The sequence below is a fragment of the Mobula hypostoma genome, chromosome 21 (assembly GCF_963921235.1).
Source record: "Mobula hypostoma chromosome 21, sMobHyp1.1, whole genome shotgun sequence".
Lineage (NCBI taxonomy): Eukaryota > Metazoa > Chordata > Chondrichthyes > Myliobatiformes > Myliobatidae > Mobula > Mobula hypostoma.
Genome location: NC_086117.1, coordinates 4,430,592 through 4,457,263, shown reverse-complemented (window position 1 = coordinate 4,457,263; position 26,672 = coordinate 4,430,592). Strand labels below are relative to the sequence as shown.

The 26,672-nt window shown below is 44.4% G+C and overlaps 1 long non-coding RNA gene across 7 annotated transcripts in view; it reads left to right on the top strand.

Moving 5' to 3' along the window:
* Window positions 1-26,672, top strand: part of LOC134359750 (uncharacterized) — a 134,737-nt gene that overhangs the window by 14,126 nt on the left and 93,939 nt on the right. For all 7 annotated transcript variants that reach the window (XR_010021193.1, XR_010021196.1, XR_010021194.1 and 4 more), the window contains exon 2: window positions 17,680-17,816. This is a non-coding gene — a long non-coding RNA (uncharacterized LOC134359750). The remainder of the gene's footprint in view (window positions 1-17,679; window positions 17,817-26,672) is intronic.

The window sequence follows — 26,672 nt, the reverse complement described above, 5'->3', positions numbered from 1 at the left end:
ACTTGGGGACTAAGCAGGTGCTACACCTTGCCCAAGGTGACTTTTATGTTAGCGGCGAGGAGGAGTGCCTTCCACCTCCTTTGGTAGAGACATATCTCCACCTGCCACCCATAAATGGGGATTAGCTGATTAAATAATTGAGAACTATTCAATTATAGAAGGTACCCCTCAATCATCAGTCTCCTGAATCCGCATTATCTCAATGCTGAACTGGTTTCACTTTCAAAGGCTCTACAACCCATTGTCAGTATTGTTTATTTACTTTTTAATTATTATTCTTTGGACAATTTGTCTTCTTTTGCACACTGGTTGTTTCTCAGTCTTTTGTTATTTATAGTTCGTCATACATTCTATTCTGTTTCTTTATCTTCCTGCAAATACCAGCAAGGAATGAGGCTCAAGGCAGCATATGCTGACATGTACTGTCATAGGGGCACATTGAAACAGACCCAAGTTCAAGACACAGACACTGAAGTACAAGGAACAGGACTAGGTTTGTCAAGAAAGCAAGGGAAGTGGGAAAGAAACGACGCTGGACAAGACACAGGCCCTGGACGAGACTAGGATACAGGGCCTGGGCTAGGACTAGACAAGAGAAGCAGGACCTAGACGAGGAACTAGGAACTTGGAACCTGGACAAGGACTCCGAGCCAGAGACTGGACAGGGACCTGGATCCTGGTGGGGTTGCAGATAGTTCCTTATCTAGACACAGCAAGGCCCTGATCTTGCCCTGGCGGTTGAACCTGGCGGCATTACAGACGAGGACACAGGCGAAGGTAGCAGGCGAGGCTTCAGAAGGAAGGGGAAGGGGAGGGAACAGTCCAGCAAATGAAGCTGAACCAAGGAGCTACTTATGTAGCCAGCCCAAAATGTGAATCAGGTGCCTCTATTAGAGCACCCAACAGAACAAGGGAAAACTGGAAAACCTGGAATAAGGAACGATGGACTGGACCGTGAACCAGAATGTGGATTTCATGGACTGGACCATGACATATACATTCAGTGGCCACTTTATTATGTACCTGCTGTACCTAATAAAGCGGCCACTGAGTGTATGTTCATGGCCTTCTGCTGCTGTAGCCCATCCACTTCAAGCTTTGACGTGTTGTGCATTCAGAGATGCTCTTCTGCGCTCCACTGTTGTAATGAGTGAATGTATGAATTACTGTCACCTTCCGGTCGACCTGAACCAGTCTGACTTCCCACAGAACTGCTACTCACTAGAGACTGTTGTGCATGAAAATCTCAGGAGATCAGCAGTTTCTGCGATACTCAAACCACACTGTCTGGTACCAATATTAATTTCATAGTCAGTTGCTTAGATCACATTTCTTCCCCATTCTGAAGTTTGGTCTGAACAACAAATGAACCTCTTGACCCTGTCTGCATGCTTTTATGCATTGAGGTGCTGCTATATGATTGGCTGATTAGATATTTGCATTAGCAAGCAGGTGTACAGGTGTACCTAATAAAGTGGCCACTGATGACACTAGCATTTATGAAGTCCACTAATCAGAATCAGGTTTAATATCACTGGCATATGTTGTGAAATCTGTTATTTTGTGGTAGCTGTATGATGCAATATGTAATAATAATAGAAAAACTATTAATTACAATAAGAAATATATTTTAAAAATAGATTAGGTTAGTACAGCAAAAAGGGAGCAAAAGACCTCAGCTATACTACAATTGAGAATTGCTACAGACCGCACTTTGATAAATCTGATCACTTGGCTGTGGTTCTACCAGCATACAGACAGAAGCTGAAGAGTAAGACTCCAGAGGTAAGGACAACAAGGTGATTATCGCAGAAGGCAGAGGAGCGGCTACGGTATTGCTTCATGTTGATGGACTGGGCCATGTTCAAGGACACATCTGTGGATCTGAATGAATACACCACAATTGTCGCAGACTTGATAAAAACAGATGCAGGCAAGTGTGTCCCCACAAAATAATTCAGGGTCTTCCCCAATCAGAAGCCCTGGATGAACTACGAAATTTGCAACTTGACGAGGCGTAGGTCAGGTCAGATGACCAAGTAAGATACAAAGAGGTCCAGGTACAGTCTCCAGAAAGCCACCTCACTTGTGAAGTGGCAATTCTGGACCAGACTTGAATCATTGAAGAATGCCCGACAACTATGGCAGGGCTTGAATGCTATTACCTCTCACAAAGTGAAACCAAGGCTTTTGTGCTCACTTTGACCATTAAAACACGGAGGAACCTTCACAAACTCTCACAGCCCCCAGTAGTCCTGTGATTTCAGTCTCTGCGGCCAATGCGAGAGCATCCTTTGGGAGGGTGAACACACAAAAGGCATTCGTGAAGACCCGTGCTGATCAACTGGCTGGAGTGCTCGCTGAGATCTTTAACCTCTCATTTTGGCAATCTGAGGTACCCACCTGCTTCAAGCAGGCTTCAATCATACCAGTGCCTAAGAAGAAGTAGGTAACCTGCTCAATGACTATCATCCGGCAGCACTTAACTTCTCTGTGATGAAGTGCTTTGAGAGGCTAGTGATGAAATATACCAATTCTTGCCTGAGAAGTGACTAGGATCTGCTCAAATTTGCCCACTAGCACAACAGGTGTTAGTGGCTCTTTCATTGGCTCTTCACTCAACCTTGGAACACCTGGACAGTAAAGATGCATACATCACAAAATTCTTTATCAACTAGTTTGTCATTCAATACTATCATACCCTCAAAAAATTAATCATTAAGCTTCAAGACCTTGGCCTTGATACCCCCTTGTGCAATTGGATCCTGGATTTCCTCACTTGCAGGCCCCAGTCAGTTCAGATTGGCAACAACGTCTGCTCCACAATCTCCATCAGCACAGGTGCACCACAAGGCTGTGTGCTTAGCCCCCTGCTCTACTCACTTTACACTTGTGACTGTGTGGCTAAGCACAGCTCTAATGCCACATACTGTACAAGTTTGCTGATGACACCAGTTTGTCGTTGTTAGCTGAATCAAAGGTGGTGACAAATCAGCATATAGGAGGGAGATTGAAAATCTGTCTGAGTGGTGCCACAACAACAGCCTCTCGCTCACTGTCAGCAAGACCAAGGAGCTGATTATTGACTTCATGAGGAGGAAACCAGAGGCCCATGAGCCAGACCTCATTGAGAGATCAGAGGTGGAGAGGATCAGAAACTTCAAATTCCTTGGTGTTATCATTTCAGAGGATTAATCCTGGGCCCAGCACGTAAGTGCAATTACATAAGAAAGCAAGAAAATGCCTCTACTTCCTTACAAGTTAGTGAAGATACAGAATGACATCTAAAACTTTGACAAACCTCTTTTGATGTGTGGTGGAGTGTATATTGCATCATGGTCAGGTACGGAAACATCAATGCCCTTGAATGGAAGATCCTAAAAAAATTTGTGGATACGGAGCAGTCCATCACGGGAAAAGCACCCCCCCCCCCACCATGTCAAGAGCCCAGCAGGCCTCTGTGGTGAACTGTAGAGTGTTGGACTTCTAGGTTTCACAGGCACCCATCATCTTAACTAGAGTTGTTAAGCCCCTGTGCTTTCTGTTTAATCTTGTCAAATTAATTGTGACTGGCACGGGTTTTCTGCATTCTGCGATTAATTAGATATCCACTCTTCTCTCCCATCAGATTCTCTCTTCTTCAGCCCTTTACCTTTCCCACTCATCTGGCTTCACCTATCACCTAGTCCTCTTTCCTCTCCCACCACCTTTTTATTCTGGCATCATCCCTCTTCTATTTCAGTCCTGATGAGGGTCTCGGCCTGAAACATGTTCATTTCCATAGATGCTGCCTGACCTGCCGAGTTCCTCCAGCATTTTGTGTGTGTTTCTCTCAGGCTGTCTGCATGAATCCCAATAAGTTGATTTAGTTTAACCCACCTTTCCTTTGGCAGTTTAGTTAATTAAAAGGGTTTCTCCTTATAGCACATTTTTACCATAGTGCTTCTTTATCCCTAATTTCACAGTAAATTTATAGTTTTATTGTAATTTTTTGGTTAAATTATACTGTACATTCGTTTCTTCAAAGTATGATAATATTTTAACAATGTGAGAGGTGTTGATGTATCATTAATCACAAGTCCTATCCCAGAAATGGATTTATTTGAATTATTGTGCCTCAACACAACTAAGGAGGCAGACAGGAGAGAGATAGATCAGCTGGTTGAGTGGTGTTGCAACAACCTTGCACTCAATGTCAATGAGACCAAGGAACTGATTGTGGACTTTTGGAAGGGTAAGTTGAGGGAATACATACCTGTCTTCATTGACGGGCCAGCAGAGGAAAGAGCGAGCACCTTCAATTTCCTGGGTGTCAACATCTCTGAAGATCTATCCTAGGCCCAATAGATTGATGTAGTTACGAGGACGGGATGACAGTGTATAAACATACTTCAGTAGAAGTTTGAGGAGATTTGGTATGTCACCAAAGACTCTAGCCACTTTCTACAGATGTACCATGGAGAGCATTTTGACTGGTTGCATCACTGCCTTGTTTGGAGGCACTGCAGCACAGAAATGGAAAAAGCTGCAGAAAGTTGAAAACTCAGCAAGCCCCATTAGCGGTCCAGGCCTGCCCACCATCAAGGACACCTTCAAAAGGTGATGCATCAAGAAGGCAGTGTCCATCATTAATGACCTCATCATCCAGGACACGCCTTCCTCTCATTTCTACTGCCAGGGAGGAGGTACAGGAACCTGAAAAAACACACTCAACATTTTAGGAACAGCTTGTACCCCTCTGCCATCAGAGAGGACCATGAACACCACCTCACTTTTTGCTCGACTTATTTATCTTTTTAAACAGATTTCATGTTGTAACCTACAGTAACTCACAGTAATTTTTAACGTATTGCGCTGTACTGCTGCCACAAAACAACAAACTTCACGATTAAGTGTGTTGTTTGCTGATTATCGAACACAGGAGGAAGAAGCAGGAGGTCGATGAGCCAGACCTCATCAGGGGATCGGGATTGGAGAGGGTCTGTAACCTTAAATTCCTTGGCGTTATCATCCTGGGAGCAGCATGTACATCACAAAGAGGGCACCACACACATTTGCTTTCTTAGAAATTTGTATAGATTTGGCATATCATAAAACCTTGATAGACTTCTATCGATGCACAGTGGAGAATTTCCTAACTGGTTGCATCACGGCCTGGTTTGGAAACACCAATACCTAGGAGTGGAAAAGTCTACCAGAAGTAGTGGATGGAGCCCAGACCATCATGAGTAAAGACCCCCCCCCCACAATATTGAGCACATTTACGAGGAGTTTTGCCACAGGAAAGCAGCATCCATTACCAAGGACCCCCACCACCCAGGCCAGTCTCTTCTCGCTACTACCATCAGGAAGGAGGTACAGGAAGCTTAGATCCACACCACCAGGTTCAGGAACAGTCATCTTCGACCATCAGGCTCCTGAACCGGTATGGATAACTCCACTCATCACAACTCTAAACTGATTCCACAACCAACAGAATCACTTTCAAGGACTCTACAACTCATGATCTCAGTAGTATTTTTTTATTTGCATAATTTGTCTTCTTTTGCACATCAGTGTTTTATTACCCTTTGTTTATGTATAGCTTTTTCTTAAATTATATTGTATGTCTTTATTTCCTTGTAAATGCCTGCAAGACATTGAATCTCAATGTAATATAGTGACATTATATGTACTTTGATAATAAATTTTAATTTGACCTTGACGTTTGCACAATTTATGGACTCACTTTCAAGGACTCTTCATCTCACATTCTCAATATTTATTGTTTGTTAATTAATTAATCAATCATTTCTTTATTTTTATATTTGCACAGTTTGTTGTCTTTTGCACACTGGCTGACCACCCAATTTGTTGAGGTATTTCATTGATTCAATTATGATTATTATTCTATTATTGATTTATTGAGTATGCCCACAAGAAAATGAATCTCAGGTTTGTACGTTTGTATATGATGACATAAATGCACTTTGATAATAAATTTACTTTGAACTTTGAACTTTTAAATGTTAACAGCCAACACAACCTAAGGATGTGCTGGGGGCAGCCCACAAGTGTCACCACGCATTCCTGCGCCAAAATAGTGTGGAAGCTGATGTCAATACAACAGGTACGATAGAGTCCGAGAAATGGGGCGAATGGAAAGGGGTCTGTGCGGGAACATGAAGTGCAGAAGAATAATTGAAAATCATTAATTTTTGTATTCCTGTTCTTGTATTGATACCACACCAGCCAATATAATAACCCATTCACAGATACACTCAGACCACACGACCATAAGATATAGGAGCAGAATTAGGCCATTTGGCCCATTAAGTCTGTTCCACCATTTCACCATGGCTGATCCATTTCCCTCTTAACCCCAGTCTCCTGCCTTCTCCCCGTATCCCTTCATACACTGACCAATCAATAATCTATCAAACTCTGCCTTAAATATATCCAATGACTTGTTCTCCACAGCTACATATGGTAATGAATTCCGCTGAATCACCACTCTCTGGCTAAAGAAATTTGTCCGCATCTCCATTCTAAAAGGACACTCCTCCATTATTCTGGGACTGTGCCCTCTGGTCTTAGACTCTCCCACCAAAGGAGACATCCTCTCCACATCCACTCTATCAAGGCCATTCAGCATTCGATAGTTTTAGTGAGGTCATCCCTCATTCTGCTGAATCCCAGTGAGTAGTCCCTCCAGGATATGACTTGCGTGCATTTTTATCCTCGGGACAGTTTTATCCAGGGTGCCATGGTAGCATATTGGTTATCATAACAGTAGTACAGCTCAGGGCATCTTAGTTTGGAGTTCAATTCCGCCACTGTCTGTAAGAAGTTTATACATCTTCCCTGTGAGTGTGTGGGTTTCCTCCGGGTGCTCTGGTTCCCTCCCACAGTCCAAAGATGTACTAGGCAGTAGGTTAATTGGTCATTGTAAGATGTCGTGTGATTAGGTCAGGATCAAATCGGTGGGTTGCAGGGCATTGTGGCTCAGGGCCTTTTCCATTCTATATCTCTAAATAAAGAAATAAATAGACGTCCATTGTTGAAATTACTTGGACTATCATCGCAGAACACAGAACTGTTGTTCGCACTGTGCAGACAGCTGACTTAGACCATAAAACCATAAGTCAGAGGAACAGAATTAGGCCATTCAGCCCATTGAGTCTGCTCTGCCATTCTATCATGGCTGTTTAAGATCCCTCTCAACCCCTTTCTCCTGCCTTCTCCCCGTAACCTTTGACAACTTTAGTAAGACTATTAGACCTGGCCTGGGTCCGACACATGCATACAGTAACAGGGAGGGCATGCCAGCATGTTATTTTAGAAGGTTAAAGAGGTTCAGCTTGTCATCAAACAAACTTTTACTGTTGAAAGTATCCTGACTGGTTGCATCACGGTCTGTGTCAGGAATTCAAATACACAGGTATGTAAGAAGCTGCAGAGAGCAGCGGACTCAACCCAGTTTATTTCAAAGCTCAAAGTTCAAAGTAAATTTATCATCAAAGTACATATATTGTATGTCACCACGTACAGCATGGACAAACAACCAATGTGCAAAAGACAGTAACTGTGTATATACCCAAAAAAAAACTATAAATATCAAAACATAAGATGAAGAGTCCTTGATTATCAAAGTACATTATGTTACTATATACAACCCCGAAATTCGTTTTCTTACGGACATACTCAATAAATCCATAGAATAATAACCAAAATAGAATCAATGAAATACTCCATCAAATTGGGTGTTCAACCAGTGTGCAAAAGACAACAAACTGTGCAAATACCAAAATAAAGAAATAATAATAATAATAGATAAATAAGTAATAAATATTGGTAACATGTGATGAAGTCCTTGAGAGTGAATCTAGAGGTCTGTGGGAACATTTCAATGATGGGACAAGTGAAATTATCCCCTCTGGTTCAAGAGCCTGATGGTTGAGGATTAACAACTGTCCCTGAACCTGGTGGTGTGGGTCCTGAGGTTCCTGTACCTTCTTCCTGATGACAGCAGCAAGAAGAGAGCATGTCCTGGGTGGTGGGGGTCCCTGATGATGGATGCTGCTTTCCTGCGACAATGCTACGTGCAGGTGTGCTCAATGGTGGGGAGTTTTTACCTGCGATGGACTGGGCCATAACCACTAATTGTTGCGGGGTTATCCGTTCAAGGGCATTGGTGTTTCCATTCCAGGCTGTGATGCAGCCAGTCAATATACTCTCCATTACACATCTAGTTTGCCAAAGTTTTAGAAGTCATGCTGAATCTTCGCTAACTCTTAAGAAAGTAGAGGTGCTGTTGTGCTTTCTTCAAAACTTCATTTATGTGCTGGGCCCCAGGACATGCCCCCTGAAATGATAATACCGAGGGGAAAAAGCATCTAGTTCTTTCCCAGCCTATATGACAAACAAACTCTTCACAGGCTTCCCGCCAGGTCCGGGTATCGATTATAACCAATGTTTCGATGAGAAACTCTGCCACCTTCATCAGGGATGATGCCTAGAACACTGAGGAATTTCAAGTTGCTGACCCTCTCCACCTCCGATCCTCCGATGAGGACTGGCTCATGGACCTCCGGTTTCCTGCTCCTGAAGTCAACAATCAGCTCCTTGGTCTTGCTGACATTGAATGAGAGGTGGTTGTTGTGGCACTACTCAGCCAGATTTTCAACCTCCCTCCTATACGCTGATTCATCAGTACCCTCTGATTCGGCCAGAGACAACAATGGTGTTGTTATTTATTTAGAGAATCTGGCCCAACGAGCAACGCACCTGCTTAACCCCAGCCTAATCACTGGACAGTTTACAATGACCGGTTAACCTACTAAACAGTACGTCTTCAGGCTGTGGGAGGAAATGGGAGCACCCGGAGGAAACCCACGCACACACGGGGAGAACATAAACCTCCTCGCAGACAGCGCTGGAATTGAACTCCGTGCTAACCGGTACACTACCCTGGCGCCCCCCCAGAACATTGTTGTCACGTCCCTCCACACCTTCAGTGGTACCTACAGGAGGCGCTGCTTCTAGAAGGAACATTTATCACCAAAGATCAGAATCAGGTTTCTTATCTCTGGCATGTGATATGAAATTTGTTAACTCAGCAGCAGCAGTTCAATGCAATACATAATCTAGAAGAAAAATAAAATAAAATAATAATTAAAAATAAATAAATAAATCAATTATAGTATACGAATATTGAATAGATTTTAAATTGTGCAAAAAGCAGAAATAATATATATTTAAAAAGTGAGGTAGTGTCCAAGGGTTCAATGTCCATTTAGGAATCAGATGGCAGAGGGGAAGAAGCTGTTCCTGAATCGCTGAGTGTGTGCCTTCAGGCTTCTGTATCTCCTACCTGATGTTAACAGTGAGAAAAGGGCATGCCCTGGGTGCTGGAGGTCTTTAATAATGAACACTGCCTTTCTGAGACACTGATCCCTGAAGATGTCCTGGGTACTTTGTAGGCTGCTGCCCAAGATGGAGCTGACTAGATTTACAACCCTCTGCAGCTTCTTTTGGTCCTGTGTAGTAGCTCCTCCATACCAGACAGTGATGCAGCCTGTCAGAATGCTTTCCACAGTACAACTATAGAAGTTTTTGAGTGTATTTGTTAACATGCCAACTCTCTTCAAACTCCTAATGAAGTATAGCTGCTGTCTTGCCTTCTTTATAACTACATCAATATGTTGGGACCAGGTTAGATCCTCAGAGATCTTTACACCCAGGAACTTGAATCTATTCACTCTCTCCACTTCTGATCCCTCTATGAGGATTGGTATGTGCTCCTTCGTCTTACTCTTCCTGAAGTCCACAATCAGCTCTTTCGTCTTACTGAGGTCGAGTGCCAGGTTGTTGCTGCGACACCACTCCACTCGTTGGCATATCTCACTCCTGTATGCCCTCCCTTCACCATCTGAGATTCTACCAACAATGGTTGTATCGTCAGCAAATTTATTGATGGTCTTTGAGCTATGCCTGGCCACACATCCCCACCATCTGGGCCATGCTAACTTCTCACAGCTACCATCGAGCAGAGAGAACAGAAGCTGCAGTCCCACAGCAACAGGTTCAAGAATAGCTACTTCCCTCAACCATTTTGTTCTTTAATCAACTGGCAGACCAGAAATCACACGCTTAGCAACACATGGACCACGTTGATTGCCCTGCGCTAAAATGGATCCTATGTTTTTTTTTGTTCTCATTCAGTCCTTTCTTGTAAAAAATGTGTAGAATTCATATTTAATCTATATTTTTCTTGCAAATGCCCTTTATCTGATTCCATGTGTCTGTGGTGCTGCAAGTAGGTTTTTCATTACACCCGTGCAGATGACAATAAACTCGATTTTGTTGTGGTACTTAATATATATAGGCATCCGTTAGTCTCGTGAGACCATGGATTCGCGCCTTGGAAGGTTTCCAGGGCGCAGGCCTGGGCAAGGCAGATGCCCATGCTGCAAGTCTCCCCTCTCCACGCCACCGATGTTGTCCAAGGGAAGGGCATTAGGACCCATACAGCTTGGCACCGGTGTCGTCGCAGAGCAATGTGTGATTAAGTGCCTTGCTCAAGGACACAACACGCTGCCTCAGCGACCTTCAGATCACTAGGCCGACGCCTTAACCACTTGGCCACGCGCCAGCACTTAATAGTGGTATTCCTATGGTACTCAGTTGGCCTCCCCACATGGGGGGAGTTCACACACTGTACAAAGAGCCTTATCGATAAAGTTCAGCTGAATAGCCTGCAGGCTGCAGGCTGCAGGCTGGCGTCCTGGTGTGATCTGCACTGATCCTCAATATTGAACACAACAGACTTTAACCTTTCTCTAACACTGGTTGTCGGAGGTGGCCCCACCAGCAACAAGTAATTCCAGAGTAATTAGTCCTGAAAGCCATTCAGAGTTTAAAGTAAATTTATTATCAAAGTACATAGATGTCACCATACACAGCTCTGAGATTTGTTTTCTTGTGGGCATTCACAGTAAATCCAAGAAACACAATAGAATCAATGAAAAATATTATGAAAAAAAGTTATACAGCTCTTGTTACATGCATGTGGAGTTCAACTCTTTGAGTGATTGTACAGAAAGTTTGAAATTAATAACTCATTGCCTTCTATCTTAAGCCATGAACTTATCAATCACCCCTCGTAAGTTGGTACAGGCCTGTTGCCCTTGTCTGGTGGGGGGGGACAGTCGACATGGGAGCTGTGTAGCTTCAGTTGTGTGAGATCTCGGCCACAAGCCTCGGGCTTGCCTGCTGCTCCAGACCAGGTGAGAGACCTGGAAGCCCTAGCGTGTGGTTGATCTTGGCTGGGGCCTGGTGTCTCACGTCAATGCTACCTTCCCTTGTTCGAGCGATGGAATGGCAGGCTGGATTGTGTGCATCTGTACACTGCTGAGAGACTGGACATTGTCACTCAGGGTCTTGGACTATATAGAAGTTTTATTTTCCGAATGAATGGGCTTTTCTGAATTATGTTACTCGCTATTTTTGAATATGTGCTTGCTATTTTGAATGTTTTGCACCATGGTCCCCAAGGAATGCTGCCTCATTCAGCTGTATCTATGAATGGCTCCAATGATAATTAAACTTGATTTGATCTGATTTGATTTGACTTGGTTTTGACCATAGCCCTCCATACCCCTACCATCCATGTACCTAACCAGACTTCTCTTAAACATTGAAACTGAGCTCACATCCACCATTTATGCTGGCAGTTTGTTCCACATTCTCATGACCCTCTGAGTGAAGAAGTTTCCCCTCATGTTCCCTTTAAGTTTTTCACCTTTCACCCTTAACCCATGACCTCTAGTTGTAGTCCTACCCAATCCCAGTGGAAAAAACCTGCTTGAACTTATTTACCCTATCTCTACCCCTCATTACTCTGTATACTTCTATCAAATCTCCTCTCAGTCTTCTACATTGCAATGAATAAAATCCTAACCTATTCAATCTTTCCTCATAACTCAGGTCCTCCAGAGCTTGCAACATCCTTGTAAATTTTTCCTGTACTCTTTCAACATTATCGTGGTTGTCCACTGTGTCCAATGATGACGGGAAATCTGTGCGGGAGAGTTCTTAAAGCCGTTGTGGTGGGGCAGTTTCACTCTCTGGACTGCAGAAGTCCAGGTTTGGTGGTATGAAGAAGCGTTGCAAACTGAGCTAGAATAAGGTTAAAAAACTTAACAATGTGGAATAAGATGTAAAAGCTACCAGAAGATTGCCGTGCTGGTAAACAATGAAGTGTAGCGTCATAAGGAGGTAGATTGTGAGGCCAAGAGGCCATCTCATCACACAAGAGCACCATTCAAGAGTATGATAACAATGGGATAGAAGCTGTCCTTGAGACTTGTGGTACGTGCTTTAGCATCTTCTGCCATTGAGAAGGGGAGTGGTGGGGCGGGGAGGAGATCGAATGACAGGGATGGATGGGATCCTTGATTATGTTGGCTGTTTTCCCAAAGCAGTGGGAAGCATAGACAGAATCCATGGGTATTCAACATCTTATGTAGCAGGTCTCTCAGGGAAAAAAGGCCTTGCCTCAGTTCAACCTTGATTCATTTGTTATGCAAACAACAGAAATTCTGCAGATGCTGCAAATTCAAGCAACACACATCAAAGTTGCTGGTGAACGCAGCAGGCCAGGCAGCATCTATAGGAAGAGGTGCAGTCGACGTTTCAGGCCTCCCCCTCCTGTCTTCTCCTATCATTTTGGATCTCCCTCTCCCTTTCAAATCCCTTACTCACTCTTCCTTCAGTTAGTCCTGACGAAGGGTCTCGGCCTGAAACGTCGACTGCACCTCTTCCTACAGATGCTGCCTGGCCTGCTGCGTTCACCAGCAACTTTGATGTGTGTTGCTTGATTCATTTGTTAAACAGTTTAATTATTTGCAGAGCAACATCAAACAAAATGATGGAGGAACTCAGCAGGTCAGGCAGCATCTATGGAGGGGAAATGAAATAAACAGTCAACGTTTCGGGCCGAGACCCTTCATCAGATCCGACTCTGGATTTCTGGCATCTGCAGAATCTCTGGTGTTTATTTATCTGCAGTTGCCACCCCAGCCAGCAGATGGTAGTGCTGCCCCACTTCTCACTGCAGCCGCTCCCCACAGGTTTCAAATGGTTTGGACTGGTTTGAGAATTAAATCATAATCAAATATTTTTGAACTGATAGTCTGCTTTTGAATCAATCGCACTATTCGTGATTCTCGAGTAATTCAATTTGTTGCATTGCAAAATTAATTTTTTTAAAATTGTGGATCTACTGTATGTGTTTTGTCAGGTCAGATTAATTTATTTATCATGTGTAAATTGAAACATACAGTGAAGTGTGTCATTTGCATTAATAACCAACACAAACTAAAGACGTGCTGGGGGCTGCTCACAAGATTCGCCATACTTTCCAGCACCAATCCACCATGTTCAGCAGAACAGCAGCAAAACAAACCTCCTTTCCCACCCACTCATTCACAGACACAGGCTTCCTACCCCAGAGCTCTGGGCCCTGGACTCTCCGATATCAGGGTCTGACCTCCCGTCCTCGGCCTCGGCACACAGACATCGAGCCTCTGACCTCCAGACAAGCCAACGCAGGGGATTCACCCTTCAGACCTCGACCATTACCATTTTCAGGTCACTACATTTAGATTAGATTAGGTTATAAGGACACGCAGTCCTCTTTTATTGTCATTTAGTACTGCTTGCCACTTTAAAACACTTGCCAGTTTACTACAGTTTGTCAGTCTTTATTTAAGTATACTTTTTCATAAATTCTGTTGAATTTCTTTGGGCAAAGATGGGGTTCGTCAGCCATGGTTGGCAGCTCATCTTGGAGAAGGAAAGCACTGATCTCAAAACTCTAACATGAGGAATTCTGCAGATGCTGGAAATTCAAGCAACACACATCAAAGTTGCTGGTGAACGCAGCAGGTCAGGCAGCATCTCTAGGAAGAGGTACAGTCGACGTTTCAGGCCGGGACCATTCGTCGACTGTAGCTCTTCCTAGAAATGCTGCCTGACCTGCTGCGTTCACCAGCAACTTTGATCTCAAACCTCTGCTTCCTTGCGGCTGTACCCACTCATGGGGAAGGCTTTGGGAGTAAATCCCGAGGCAAAATCCAGAGCTGGAGTCCCTAAGGCAGATATACATTAAGTTTAACACTGACTGGCAACTCCTGCGACACCAGTGGTGCCAAAGTGGATTGGTCTCTGTCGTTCCTTTGGATTCATTGGCCGTGTGGAGAGGGAGAGCCTGCTGCTTGTTCTCCATATCGTGCTGCCCTGGCTACTGCTTCTAGACAGCTAGGATGCAGCATCCACAGTCGACCCCATCTAATGCAGGCCTCTCTACTGTTGTATATCTTTATTCTCCTGTAAATGCCTGCAAGAAAATGAACCTCAAGGTAGTACTATATGGTAATATATGCCTACTTTGATAACAAATTTACATTGATTTTGATTACACAAGCCTAACTAAGCATTGTTTAGTTAGGATTCTAATCAGAGAACTCACAAGGTTTATAAACAGCAGAGCAATCTCCCTGGTGATGTTGCCTTGATTTATATCTCAATTGAGATCATTAAAGGTGATTATCAGTCTACAGATAACCTGTCCAGACTCTGCCTGTGGGATCCTGCTGTGTAGAAGCTGGCCACAATATGCCGGTGAGCAGAAGGAAATGTCTTGTTGAGTGACTTTCCACTCAGTTTCACTTCTTGGGTTGGGGTGTTGCCAACCTTGCCAGTGAGACAAGCAAAAAGCTGGGGTGGGTCAAGGAATTCTTCTGGGAAAAGTGTGCTCTCTGTGATCAGAAACAAGAGAAAATCTGCAGATGCTGGCAATCCAAGCAACACACACAAAATGCTGGAGGAACTCAGCAGGCCAGGCAGCATCTATGGAAAAGAGTACAGTCGACGTTTCGAGCCGAGATCCTTCGGCAGGATTGCCATAGATGCTGCCTGGTCTGCTGAGTTCCTCCAGCAATTTGTGTATTGTCTCTGTGATCAGAGATGTGTCAAGGCAGGACCTCCTGTCAGTGCTGCCCTCTGGTGTTAGTTCCCTTCTGCCCTCCGGTGTTTGCTCAGTGCTGCCCTCTGGTGTTTGCTCAGTGCTGCCCTCTGGTGTTTGCTCAGTACTTCCCTCTGGTGTTTGCTCAGTACTGCTCTCCAGTGTTTGCTCAGTGCTGCCCTCTGCTGTTTGCTCAGTGCTGCCTTCCAGTGTTTGCTCAGTGCTGCCCTCTGGTGTTAGTTCCTTTCTGCCCTCTGGTGTTTACTCAATACTGCCCTCTGGTGTTTGCTCAGTGCTGCCCTCTGGTGTTTGCTCAATACTGCCCTCTGGTGTTTGCTCAGTACTGCCCTCTGGTGTTTCATACATAAAAGTTGCTGGTGAACACAGCAGGCCAGGCAGCATCTCTAGGAAGAGGTACAGTCGACGTTTCGGGCCGAAACCCTTCGTCAGGACTAACTGAAAGAGGAACTAGTTAGAGATTTGAATGTGTGTTGGGGGAAGGGGAGGGGGAGATCCGAAATGAAAAATACTTTTCCAGTATGCTTAAAGCTTACAACATGACCAGAATGAATGTGACAAGTTACTGTTCACAGATTTACATCTATTACAAACTGGTGAAACATCAGGTTAGAAACTGTGTAACTTTTCATTGGAATAGTGGAGTCTATGTATTGTTTTAAACTGTATAAGTCTGTGTCTGACATTGACCGAACACTCATGTATACTCTTTAAACACTCATCCCAGACCTCCTCTGTCAGTTCTAGACCCAATTCATCCACCCATGCCTGTTTAAGACCTGCAGTATTCACCCGAGCTCCATTATGTAGGATCTGATAAAAATAGGATACCGTGCTACGAGTACAGTAGGTGCTACAGGAGCCTCCGCTCTCGCACCAGCAGGCATAGGAAGAGCTTCTTCCCTGAGGCCGTGACACTGCTGAACCTCACATCACAGCGCTAAGCAGCATTGCATCTGTATTGTACTGTCTCAGTACTTTTATATCTGTGTGCTGTAGCACTTTTTTTATTCGCAGTTATTTTGTAAATAACACTATTCTTTGCATTTCTGGTCAGATGCTAAATGCATTTCATTGGCTTTGTATCTGTACTCAGCACAATGACAATAAAGTTGAATCTAATCTGATCTAACAGGATCAAATTTATTTATTGCCTCCAGGGACTCATGTTAGTCTAAAACTTTGAAGTTAGGTATATATTTCCTAACATAAACTGGGATTTGTAAATATCTAAAAAAACTACATGCAGGGATATTGTAAACTGCTTGTAACTGTGCAAATAAGGAAAAGTTTCCATTAATATATAGGTCACTTACAGTACAGATACCTCTCTGTTTCCAGGTGGAAAAAACAGTATCATTCAGGCCAGGCAAAAAGGAATGATTGTCACAAATCGGAGTGTCAATACAAGTTTTTGGGGCCTTAATGTGTAGTTGAATCTGCCTCCAAATTCTTACAGTGCTGCTAACCACGAAGCTGTTACTAAAATGTGACTTATTAACTGCAGTGGGGCTATTAAGGAGAGCTGGTAAGGAAGTCTTCTTACAAAGCACTCGCTCTATGAGTAACCATGCTGGGCACGAGTCTGAGGTAGAGGGTGGGCCTTTTTCCACCATGCAAGAATGGATAGGTGGGCAGCCCAGTAATACATTTTAACGTCCGGTAGGGCAAAACCACCCGCTTCATTGTGCTTAGATAAGTGCTTTTTTTAATATGTAATTCTAATGGCTTTATAATTCCAAATGAAGGGTGTAATAATTGAATCCAATTGCTTAAAATATGACAGAGGAATAAAACATGGAATTGACTGGAAAAGATGAAGAAATCATGGCAGCACAATCATCTTGACTGCGTTAACCCTCCCCACCAAAGAAATTGGAAAGGTTTTCCAAAAGTCAAATGAGCCCAATCTTGGGCAGCATCCAAAGAGGGCAATAGACATAGAACACAGATGGAACAACGATCAGCACAGACCCTTCGGCCCACAATGTTGTGCTGACCTTTTAACCTACATAGTCCTCCATTTCTCTATCAGCCATATACCTATCGAAGAGCTCCTACAGTATCTGCCTCCATCAGGGTCTAATCCATCTGAAATACCAGAATAAGCAGCATGAAGTACCAGACTGAAAGAATAAAGCTAGTCTTTCAATTTCAAAATCTTTAATCTTTAAACTGTCAGTGTTTCAGGCTGAGGCCCTTCATCAGGACTGGAAAGGAAGGGGGCAGAAGCCAGAATAAGGCGGGGGGGAAGGGCGAGGAGTACAGGTGGCAGGAGACAGGTGAGGCCAGGTGAGGCCAGGTGTGGGGGAAGGTGGGTGGGTGGAGGAGGGGGTGTACAAGCTGGCAGGAGACAGGTGAGGCCAGGTGCGGGGGAAGGTGGGAGAAGGGAAGTGAAGTAAGAAGCTGGGTGGTGATAGGTGGAAGAGGTAAAGGGCTGATGAAGAAGGAATCTGATCGGAGAGTGGACTATGTGAGAAAGGGAAGGAAGAGTTGGGGAGGTGAGGAGAAAGGAAAGTGTTGAGAATTCCTCCAGCATTTGGTGGTGCTGTGCTGTTCCACTTGGATTCCTGCCCCCTTCCTCGCTTACAGCATCTGCCCTCCTCCTCACGGGCTCAGCAAACTCTTCTTAAATGGATTCCCTGTTCCCACAGCTCCACGTTGTCTCACCGGTTCCTGGTAGCAGAGGGATTGTCGATGTTGTCAGCAGAGATAATGGAGAGATTGGTGCTTTAATAATCTTCGCTGCAGAAAAAGTTTGAAGATTGTGGTATAAGATTAAAGAGTAAAGGTTAGTTTTATTTGCCTCCTGTTCATTGGAACATGCAGTGAAATGTGTGGTTTATATCAACAACCATCACGGTCTGAAGATGTTCTGGGGGCAGCCCCAACACAGCCTGCCCACAACCTACTAACTCTAAGGCATACACCTTTAGAATGTGGCAGGAACTGGAATCCCTGGAGGAACCCCACACAGTCACGGAGAGAATGTACAAGCTCCTTACAGACAGCAGTGGAAATTGAACCTGATCAGTGGCATTGTAAAGCACTGTGCCTCTTCGCGACTCTGCGCGACTCTCCTGCCAGAGAAACTCAGCAGGGCCAGGCAGCATCTGTGGAGGCAGAGGGTGTAATGAGCCCCTCAGGCCTGTGTGGGGCGCCAGAAGGTGCTGGGCTGCAAGGTTTCGTTGTTTAATGAGAATTATTAATTGATTACAGTTCCTTGTTTTTTTCTGGCGACTTGCTCTTTGTAATGTGGTCTCCTGGTACTTTCTGTTTAAATGTGTTACATTTATTTTGATAGACTTGGGGATTCTGTGTTACATGTATTATTTAAGCAGATGGCCGATTAGTGCTAATCATGGGGTCCTGGTTTTGAGAATGTCACTTCTCACAGTGTCGACCGGCCGAGCCTCTGATTTTCTTTTGGAATTATTATGAATAAACTCTTGTCGCTGTCTGTACCTTGGAGTCTGTCTTTCCTCTGCACTTGGCTTCTGATATTGCTAACGCACATTGTGACAGAGATGGTCACAATTTCAGATCCAGACCCTGAATCGGGACTGAGAGTGTAAGAGGGGAAGGGGCCAGTGTAACGGGATGAGGCAGGGCTTTGCAGGTGATGGGTGGATCTAGGTGAGGGGGAAGAGGGTAAGCAGATGGATTAAGATAGGTCAGTGGGAGGGCTGGAGAGGGGAGACAGAGAACGATGGAGAGAAGGAGGAGCTGTTGGAATAGGGTGTCTGGAGGGAAGGTGGAGGTGGAGACAGAGGAAAGAAATTGATAAATAAAGACACAAAGTTGGTGGAGTTGTGGACAGTGCACATCAGGGTTTCCCAACCTTTTTTAAGCCATGGAACCTTACCTTTAACAGAGGTGTCCATGGACCCCAGTTTGGGAACCCCTAGTGTAGACGGCTGTCCTATGTAGGTTACAATGGGACATTGATAGGATACTGAGTGGGCTGAGAAGTGGCAGATGGAGTTCAATCCAAAACTGTGAAACGATTCACTTTTGAAGGTCGAACTTGAAGGCAGAATACAGGGTTAATGGCAGGATTCTTAACAATGTTGAGGAACAGAGGGAACTGGGGGGCGGCACATCCATAGATCCCTCAAAGTTGCCAAGCTAGTTGATAAGTGATTAAGAAGGCACAATGGTGTGTTGGCCTTCATTAGTTGGGGATTGAGTTCAAAATCATGTGAGCTAATGTTGCAGCTCTATAAAACTCTGATTAGACCACACCTAGAATATTGTGTTCAGTTCTGCTCACCTCATTATAGGAAAGATGTGGAAACTTTAGAGAGGGTGCAGAGGAAATTTACCTGGATTTGCCTGGATTAGATAGTATGTCTTATGAGAATGGGTTTTGTGATCGAGGGCTTTTCCCTTTGGAGTATAAGATGATAAGAGGGATATATAGAGTGGAGACTGTTTTCCAGGTCAGAAATGGCTAATACCAGTGGGCATTATTTTAGGTGGTTAGAGGAAAGTGTGAGGGGGGGGGGTCAGGTCAGAGATAGGTTTTTATTCACAGGGTCTGGTGCTGGTAGAGGCAAATATATTATGAATATTGATGGAACCCTAAACTATGTCCAAATTGGAGGGCTATTTGGGGGGGGGGTTAAAATGCTCTTGGAGTAGGGTAAAGGTTTGGCACAATATCATTGGCTGAATGGTCTGTACTGTGCCACACTGTTTTAAAGAACACCACAGATGGTGGTATCAAGTCAGTTTGAAAATGTTACACAGATGGATGTATCTAGTCATTTTGGAAGGTGATACACAGATGCTGTTCGACCCTCTGGATTCCTCCGGCACTTTATTTGTTGCTCCGGATTACAGTATCTGCCATCTCTTGTCTCCATATAGAATGAGGCCACCTGGTCATTAAGCCCATGCTGGCCCACAGAGCATAGTCAATGAAGGTGGATTGTCTGGTGTGGAAAATCCTGGAGGATCATGGCCCCGGGAGAGAAGGAATTCTATTCATCTTCATCTTAAACTGATGCCTCTTATTTTGAAGGAATGCCCCTTAGATCCGTGTCAGAGCCATAGAACATGGACCAGTACAGTATAGGAACAGGGTCTTCAGCCCACAGATGTTGTATTGAACCAATTAAATCAGTAATCAAATGGCCAACTATACTAATCTGTCCTGCCTACACAATGTCCATATCTCTCCACTTTCCTCACTTTCATGTGCCTGTCTAAATGTCTCTTTGAAATCTCTAATGTATCTGCCTCTAACACCACCCCAGGCACCTATCACTCATAAAAACCTTGCCCCTCACATCTCCTTTGAAAATACCCCCTCTCACCTTAAGTGCATTCCCTCTGGTATTAGAGATTTCAATCCTGGGAAAAAGATACTGTCTCTCCATGTCTCTCATAATTGTATAAACCTCTGTCTAATTATTATTACTGATTCATATGGCATGAAATTTGTTGTTTTGCAGCAGCAGTATGGTGTAAGACATGAAATTATTATAAATTGCCAAAGTAAAGAAAAGGTGCAAAAGAAATGAGGTAGTCCAATCACAAACAAGAGAAAATCGCAGATACAGAAAATCCGAGCAACGCACACAAAATGCTGGAGGAACTCAGCAGGCCAGGCAGCATCTGTGGAAAAAAGTACAGTCGACGTCCTTCCCATTGATGGTAGCAATGTCATAGTCATAGTCATACTTTATTGATCCCGGGGGAAATTGGTTTTCGTTACAGTTGCACCATAAATAGTAATAAAACCATAAATAGTTAAATAGTAATATGTAAATTATGCCAGGAAATAAGTCCAGGACCAGCCTATTGGCTCAGGGTGTCTGACCCTCCAAGGGAGGAGTTGTAAAGTTTGATGGCCACAGGCAGGAATGACTTCCTATGACGCTCTGTGCTGCATCTCGGAGGAATGAGTCTCTGGCTGAATGTACTCCTGTGCCCACCCAGTACATTATGTAGTGGATGGGAGACATTGTCCAAGATGGCATGCAACTTGGACAGCATCCTCTTTTCAGACACCACCGTGAGAGAGTCCAGTTCCATCCCCACAACATCACTGGCCTTACGGATGAGTTTGTTGATTCAGTTGGTGTCTGTTACCCTCAGCCTGCTGACCCAGCACACAACAGCAAACATGATAACACTGGCCACCACAGACTCGTAGAACATCCTCAGCATCGTCTGGCAGATGTTAAAGGACCTCAGTCTCCTCAGGAAATAGAGACGGCTCTGACCCTTCTTGTAGACAGCCTCAGTGTTCTTTGACCAGTCCAGTTTATTGTCAATTCGTATCCCCAGGTATTTGTAATCCTCCACCATGTCCACACTGACCCCCTGGATGGAAACAGGGGTCACCGGTACCTTAGCTCTCCTCAGGTCTACCACCAGCTCCTTAGTCTTTTTCACATTAAGCTGCAGATAATTCTGCTCACACCATGTGACAAAGTTCCCTACCGTAGCCCTGTACTCAGCCTCATCTCCCTTGCTGATGAGAAGAGGGAATGTCCCAGATGATGCAAGTCCTTCATGATGGATGGCCGGCAGTTATTATTTAGACCCTCACCTCCTAGGACATACCCTTTTCTCATTGCTACCATCGAGGAGGAGGTACAGGAGCCTGAAGACACACACTCAATATTTTAGGAACAGCTTTGTCCCCTCCACCATCAGATTTCTGAATGGTCCGTGAACTTCAAACAACCCCACTATTCCTGTTTTGTACTATTTCTTACTGTAACTTTCAGTAATTTTTATGACTTGCACTGTACCACTGCCAAAACAACTACCTCCATGATGTATGTCCGAGGTAATGAACCTGATTCTTTCTGGACTATCCAGAAAAGGATGAGTGTGTCACCGTAAAAATGCCGGTCCAGAGGGAAGCAGGCACAATTTTCCTCTACACTTCCATTACTATCTGAGAGTTTTCAAGTTGCATTTTAAGAATGGTAAAAATAGAACGTCTGGAATCAGAGGAATCCAATTAATTATAGTTAATCTGCATGTGAAATTATGTTAATTAATAAGATGATCAAAAATTTTAATTGTATCTTTATGAATATTGGCTTTCTGATTCTTTAACATGGAAAACATATTAATTGTCTACTTAGCTGTACATTATACATGCAAATTAGTTAATTACCCCTAGCAGCCAAGGTAATTAGATTAATCACATTACATAAACAAACCATCTCGGTATGACTGTTGCCTGATAAGCACAAACAAATTATTGCATATTCATGATTGATGTGATGTGTGAACATTTAGAGTGCGGCATTCTCCTCCTGCCTGTTGTCAGTGCTGAAAGTCTGAAATTCTAACTGGTTGTGTCACTGTTCGGTACGGAGGGGTCACTGCACAGGACCGGAAAAAGCTGCAGAAAGTTGTAAACTCAGCCAGCTCTATCATAAGCACCAGCCTCCCCAGCATCCAGGAGACCTTCCAAAGGCCATGCCTCAGGAAGGTGGCATCTGTCATTAAGGACTCCATGACCCAGGACATGCCCTCTTCTCATTGCCATCATCAAGGGGCAGATACAGGAGCCTGAAGACACACACTCAATGTTTTAGGAACAATTTCTTCCCCTCTGCTATCAGGTTTTTGAATGGACAATGAACCCATGAATACTACCTCTCTATTTTTTCCCTCTCTTTTTGCAGTACTTAATTAAAATTTTTGAGATATATTTCTTATTGTAATGTATAGCTGTTTATGATTATGTATTGCATTGTACTGCTGACACAAAACAACGGATTTCATGACTTATGTCAGTGATACTAAACCTGCTTCTGACCGATTCTGAAGTAAAGTTCCGAAATCTTGTCTCAATTCCACACTGAAGCACTGAGGGTTATCACGCAGATGTAATCTGTCCACGTGCCTCGCAGAAAGGCAGTCCCGTTCAGCTCTAACTTTTGCCCCTTATCTGCACTTTGAACAATTTCCTTCGCTCAAGCGTAGCGGTTACTGTGATGTTATTACGGCTTGGGGTGCTGGAGCTGCAGTTCAGTCCCTGCGTCCGCTGTAAGGAATTTGTGCTTCCTCCCTGTAAACGCGTGGGTTTCCTCCGGGTGCTCCAGTTTCCTCCCACAGTCCAAAGACGTACCGGTTACTAGGTCATTGTAAATTGTCCGGTGACAAGGCTGGGGCTAAACTGGAGGGTTACTGAGCAGTGGGGCTTGTTATGCTGGAAAGGCCTGTTCCGCGCTGAATCTCTGAATAAATAAATAAATCACAATCAGAATCAGGTTTCTTATCACTGGCACATGTCGCAGCAGTACAATGCAAAACATAATAACAGAGAAAAAAACTGTGAATTACAGTAAGTAAATGTATATATAAAATAGTTAAATAAATTATGCAAAAATAGAAGTAAAGTAGTAATGAGGTAGTGTTCATGGGTTCAACGTCCATTCAGAAATTCGACGGCAGAGGGGGAGAAGTTGTTCCTGAATCGCTGAGTGAGTGCCTTCAGGCTCCTGTACGGCACCTCCTCACTGAGGGCAGCAAGGAGAAAAGGGCGATGGGGCCCTTAATGATGGACACCGTCTCTCTGAGGCATCACTCCTTGAAGATGTCCAGGATACTGCGGAGGTTAGTGCCCATGATGGAGCTGATTGAGTTTATAACCCTCTGCAGCTTCCTTCAATCCTGTGCAGCTACCCCGCCCCACCTCATACCAGATTGTGATGCTACTGCACATCTGTAGAAATTTTCGCGTGTTTTTGGTGACATACCAAATCTCCTCAAGCTCCTAATGAAATATAGCTGCTGTTGTGCCTTCTTTGTAGCTACATCGATATGTTGGGGCCAGGTTAGATCCATAGAGATGTTGACTCCCAGGAACTTGAAATAGCGCGCTCTTTTCACACCTGATCCCTCTGAGGACGGGTGTGTGCTTCCTTGACTTGCCCTTTCTGAAGTCCACAATCAGTTCTTTGGTCTTGGTGCCATTGAGTGCAAGCTTGTTGCTGTGATACCACTGATGTATCTTGCTCCTGTACGCCCTCTCGTCATCATCTGAAATAATTATAAAGATTGGGGCAGAAAGATTAGCATACAACAGCCCGGGTTCAATTCCCACTGCTGTCCGTAAGGAGTTTGCACATTCTCCTCGTGACTGTGTGGGTTTCCTCTGGGTGCTCTGGTTTCCTCCTGGATTCCAAGATGAAGTAGGTAAATTGGTCACACGGGTGTAATTGGACAGCACAGGGTCGGAAATGCCTGTTACAGTGCTGTATCTCTAAATAAAATAGAGTTATGATGGCTGTCCATTGTATCCAACAGTGACAGGTGACATGTGCTGTGTAGCTGGGTGTGGCTGCTGTCACATGCGAACAGCTACTTGGTGCCACAGGTCTGAGCTGAGCTATATAGTCTGGTAAAAGATCCCTTGGCCCATCTGGTCCATGCCAACAAGATTCCCAGCTGACCTTGTCCCACTTCCCTCTAAATTCCTCAGCATGTCCCTGTCGAAGTGTCTTTTAAAAGCACCCACATCAACCAATGCCTTTTACACGGAGTGCGCTGTAACAAGGTCAATGCATTAGTCAGCACATCTGAAGAAAGTTGAGGCAGCAGGTTTGGAACTTCTACGGAAATAATTTCACACTCTGCCAGAGCAGATCAAGCACAGGGCGTTGTTGCCTTGTTCCTCATTCAAGTTCAAGTTTAATTGTCATTCAACCATACATGAATACCTGTGAATACAGCCAAGCAAAATAACATTCTTCTGGGGTCGAGGGCATTGGCTTCCCTTAGCTTTTAGTATTGACTTTGCAGTTCTCTTACTGGTTTCTAAAGCTCTTAATGGTCTGACACTGGATTATATCAGAGAATTATTTTCATTTTATAATCCTACCTGAGCTCTCAGGTCTTCTTCCACAAGTCTCTTAAATTTAAGCAATCTCCCTCAAAAGATAATTGGCAGATCGGCTTTGAGAACTACGCCCCTAAACGGTGAAATTCAATACCTAAAACTATAAAGAATGCAGACTCAGTTGACATTTATAAACACCAGCTCAACACCTGTTTATTTAACCTTGGTTTTAACTAACATCTTGTCTTTTATTTTCATGTTTATTTTTATTTTTATTTTATTTTCAGTTATAAACCACTTTGAACTACATCGTCTGTATGAAAAGTGCTCGATAAATAGTTATTATTATCGAGAGTCATACACATATGATAGCAGTAAACATACAGTCACAATAATCTAGCCCAAGTTTCTGAGCATCACATCCTGTAGATTGATGGTTCATGGATGTTGTCGGCAAGAAGACGCCCAAAACAGTTCAGTCATCGCCCTTCAGAGCAGCCGCGGACAAATGCGATCCAGCTTGTCCTTCACCAAGCAGACACTGGAGGGCAGCACCGAAGGGAAGGGCCCACGCCAATCCAGTGTGGACTCTTTCCATGCCACACCACCTCCAGCACCTCCTCCCCCGGGCGCCTGCAGCTGGCATCCCCGTGGCATGAGGGATTGGGCCACGCTACACCCCAGGCCACGCAGCCCCCCCACCCCCCCCGCCACCGGTCTTGCCAATGAACCAGTGAACCGCAGTTGTTGTGGTATCCTACATTACCAACGTCCAACAGGGACTGGCAAGCACTGGAAAAACGTCCAGGACAATCACTCACACCGTTCATCAGGCCGCACGCCACCTCCACACACCGGCTTCGATGCCTTCTTGCAGCAGGTGGCAACACGGTCTGTCAAAGCAAGTACATTAACCGTATGGCTGGGTAGCAGTTTAATTCTGTCTCTCTTGTGTTTAGTTACTGTGAAATATCCCTCTGTTTGACCTAAGCATTTATCATATCTCTGCAATCATCTTTCGACAGGATGAGCACCAGTCAGCTCCTGTTCGTCAAACAGATTTGATACACGGTTGTAATGCACAGCAAAATGTGACAGTCTCTGTGTAAGCTGGTGTCAGGTCACCATCAGTAATGCACAGGCACGGGAGAATCTGCAGAGAGAGCGAACTCAGCCCAACCCCTCACAGACACATCCCTCCTCACTCTTGCTGGGATCGACTTGGGGCACTGCCTCAGGAAGGAATACCCATCATCAAAGATCTCCTCCATCTGGGCCGTGCTGTCTTCTCGCTGCTCTTATTGGGCAGGAGGTACAGAAGGCTGAAGTCCTACACCACCACGTTCAGGAACAGCTACTTCCCTTCTGGCAGTAAGAGGCTGGGAGGAGATCAGTGGAAGAGGTAAAGGGAGAAGGAAGAGGGAATCTGATAGGAGAGGAGAGTGGAGAGAGGAGAGATGGGAGAACGGGAAAGAGGTAGGGAACCAGAGGGAGGAGATGGGCAGGTGAGGAGAAGAGAAGAGCTGAGAGGGTAATTAGAATGGTGAATGGATAAAAAAAAGAAAAACTCCAATCCGAAGGAGCGTATGAAAACACTAAGATAAAGAACACAATAATAAAAAATTACCATAAATACAAGTACACAAGATAGTTTATATACTGTACATAGATTGATTAGGTCAGAAAGTGACACTAGGCACGGGAGTGTCTGTACATACGGTGACTCTGACAGGAAATGATGAAGTAGTGGTGGTTGGGGGTGTGGAGGTGTTGATCAGCCTCACCCCCTGGGGAAAGTAACTGTTTTTGAGTCTGGTGCCCCTGGTCCTG